The sequence below is a fragment of the Seriola lalandi genome, unplaced genomic scaffold (assembly GCF_002814215.2).
Source record: "Seriola lalandi dorsalis isolate HSWRI2012SDOR001 ecotype SW California unplaced genomic scaffold, Sedor1 jcf7180002054656, whole genome shotgun sequence".
NCBI classification, from domain to species: domain Eukaryota; kingdom Metazoa; phylum Chordata; class Actinopteri; order Carangiformes; family Carangidae; genus Seriola; species Seriola lalandi.
In genome coordinates this window covers 530,469-534,133 of record NW_019525209.1, presented here as the reverse complement: position 1 = coordinate 534,133, position 3,665 = coordinate 530,469, and the positions used below count along the sequence as shown (strand labels likewise).

General features: G+C 43.2%; 1 protein-coding gene across 1 annotated transcript in view; it reads left to right on the top strand.

Moving 5' to 3' along the window:
- Positions 1–3,665, top strand: part of LOC111665632 (metal transporter CNNM1-like) — a 21,102-nt gene that overhangs the window by 8,500 nt on the left and 8,937 nt on the right. The gene's annotated exons all lie outside the window — the stretch shown is intronic.

Here is a 3,665-nt window from a genome sequence, read left to right as displayed (position 1 = left end):
TTCAACTGCAGTATCAGCATCATTTAACCTGGATGGGGATCTGTAGCTGCAGTGTATTTCCACTGTTGATCCTTTGAAGGCACAGATCTGAGTTGGAGCGCAGGTCACTCCCCAGTCTTTGTGACCCTGTATCACTGTAACACAGAGCACAGCAGGAACCACAATCACATTTGAATATTTTGGAGCTGCATCAGTTCGTAAACCTGCAAGAGAACTGAACTCATTCCAAAGTTACACAACTACTTTGGCTCTCACATCATCCCACTGTGAGCCAATGAGACAAAGAAGACTGCAGTGTGTGCATATACATTACCTGGCACAGAGAGAAGGAACACAACAAAACCACTCGCTGCCACTATTAAACTCATAGCTGCTCCTCTCGTCTCACTGTGCAGCTTCAGAGACAATAAAACACATCAAAAAGTAATTAATGTACAGAACTTATACATTAAATACATCTAATTCTTCCACTCACAATGTAGAACAGTACTGTCTTGACCTCCTGTGCTCATGAGAATGAGCAGTAGAGAATAGACTTCCGTCCCCTTTATATTAATATGCAGCGTGAACTTCTGGCCAGGAAATAGTCAGTTCTCAACAGAAAACAGAAAGAATTTACTGCAGGACTGGTGTATTTGACTGCATCAGATTTAGCTAGGTGTTCCTAATAAACTGATGACTGAGTGTATATCGCTTTGGGAGCAAGACTTGATTGTCATTAGATGTTATTATTCTAGGTTTAAAGAAATCTGAGAAATCTTTGTGTCAAACATAATAAGCCAAGGAGAAAAAAGTATTTAGAAAAATGAAATAACACTAAAATGTCTCACATACACACTGCAATTTCACACTTTGGTCACAAGCCTTCACTCACTCACTCACTCACTCACTCACTCAAGTCTCTGTCAAGAAACATTACGGTGTGAACAGAGCAAAAGACAGACTGCAGCTATAATGACAATGAGTGTGATCACACTTTTTTTTTTAACTGTAATTTACTGTGTCTCTTCATTTCGGTTGAACACGTCTTCCATGTCGACTGCGACAGACCAATTCTCCACTGCACACAGTAGTTTCACTTCAATGCTTTCCAAACTGTTTTACTAGTGACTCCTTAAAATGAAGCTATGTGGTTGTGACCCTTCATCAGAAGTTATGTGCTTCAAAGTTATGAGATGTGAGCATTTCAACTAAAGAGGGATATTTTGATAAAAGAGTGCAGAAAAATAAGTGTAGGCTACTTGACAGAATCTTTTCCCATCAGTAAAACCCGACTCTTTACTAACATCTAGTGGCAGCAGTGTGACACTACAACTGGCTCACAATGCTTGTTGCACTAATGTGCTTTAAATAGCGAAAATGTTATGTTTACATTAATCTTTATTTAAGGTTAAAGGTCAGTTAAAGAAACTTTTTAACCACGAGTTGCATTGTAGAGCATAAAAGTAGCTGATATACACTGTATTGCCAAAAGTATTCACTCACCCATACAAAAAATTGAAATCAGGCGTTCCAATCACTTCCATGGCCAGAGGTGTATAAAATCAAGCACCAAGGCATGCAGACTGTTTCTACAAACATTTGTGAAAGAATGGGTCGTTCTCAGGAGCTCAGTGAATTCCAGCCTGGTACTGTGATAGGATGCCACCTGTGCAACAAGTCCAGTCGTGAAATTTCCTCGCTCCTAAATATTCCAGAGTCAACTGTCAGTGATATTATAATAAAGTGGAAGCAATTGGGAACGACAGCAACTCAGCCACAAAGTGGTAGGCCAAGTAAAATGACGGAGCGGGATCAGCGGATGCTGAGGTGCATAGTGCCCAGAGGTCGCCAACTTTCTGCAGAGTCAATCGCTACAGACCTCCAAACTTCATGTGGCCTTCAGATTAGCTCAAGAATAGTGTGTAGAGAGCTTCATGGAATGGGTTTCCATGGCCGAGCAGCTGCATCCAAGCCATACATCATCAAGTGCAATGCAAAGCGACGGATGCAGTGGTGTAAAGCATCCGCCACTGGACTCTAGAGCAGTGGAGACGCGTTCTCTGGAGTGACGAATTGTGCTTCACCATCTGGAGATCTGATGGACGAGTCTGGGTTTGGTGGTTGCCAGGAGAACGGTACTTGTCTGACTGCATTGTGCCAAGTGTAAAGTTTGTTGGAGGGGGGATTATGGTGTGGGGTTGTTTTCCAGGAGCCGGGCTTGGCCCCTTAGTTCCAGTGAAAGGAACTCTGAATGCTTCAGCATACCAAGAGATTTATGACAATTCCATGCTCCCAACTTTGTGGGAACAGTTTGGGGATGGCCCCTTCCTGTTCCGACATGACTGTGCACCAGTGCACAAAGCAAGGTCCATAAAGACATGGATGAGAGAGTTTGGTTTGGATGAACTTGACTGGCCTGCATAGAGTCCTGACCTCAACCCGATAGAACACCTTTGGGATGAATTAGAGCAGAGACTGAGAGCCAGGCCTTCTCGTCCAACATCAGTGTGTGACCTCACAAATGCGCTTCTGGAAGAATGTTAAAAAATTCCTATAAACACACTCCTAAACCTTGTGGAAAGCTTTCCCAGAAGAGTTGAAGCTGTTATAGCTGCAAAGGGTGGACCGACGTCATATTAAACCCTATGGATTAACAATGGGATGTCACTTAAGTTGATATGCGAGTCAAGGCAGGTGAGCCAATACTATTGGCAATATAGTGTATTTCAGATAGACAAATGAAAGCCGGGAACAACCCAAAGTCATTAGGATTCTTCCTTGTGGTACCTTGCATTCTTGTACCACTATTTATCCAACAGTTGTCAAGACATGTCACTTAAAACCAAAAATGTCAAACAGAGTGGCGCTAGAGTCCGAGGATCTCTCAAGTCATACGGTTTTGTTGACTGTACTGTACAGTGCAGCTGGATCTTCCTCAGTTTCCTGACTTATGGTTCTGAGAGGAGACAAAATAAATAAAGAAATAATCAGGAGGTTGTGGAGACATTTTGTTGGTTTTAGTGAAGATAATGTTTCTGCAGGAAGAGATGCTCACCTCGGGGTAGAACTGTTAAATTTGACAACAGCGTACTGAACACCATCCTCTTCCTCGTCCTCTGTCTCCTCGTGTCTGCGAGGTCCAGCTGGATTGATGTTGGAGTAGACAGGATCTGTCTGGTTCTTCAAGAAGCGGACACTGGCGTAGTGAAGTTCTACCTGTTCCTCCGACTGATTGGAGTGATACTGCAAAGACAAATTGATTTTTGAACCTTTAATGTGTATTGATATTGAACTTTGGTAGAACCTCAAATAGTACGTGTTTTCATCCATCTATTTTCTTTCACTTATTCTTTGTCCGAGTCGAGGTGACATCAGGCAAAGCAAGGTAGCCCAGAGGTCCTTCTCCACAGCCGCATTATCCAGCTCCTCCTGCTAGATCTTGAGGCCTTTTCCAGGCCAGATGAGGTTTGTAGTCCCACAGCATCTTCTTGGTCTGGCTCCAGGGTGTCCACCCAGTTGGACTCTTATCACCTTCCAGGTAAGAGAGCTACTCATCCTACTCCTAACGTTGAGCCCACGCACCCTTGTAGGGAAGCTGCTTACTCCCATAGTATTCCCATCCTTTCAACGGTTACCCAGAGTTTATGATCAAAGGTGAGGGATGGAATCAGATTGATGGTTAG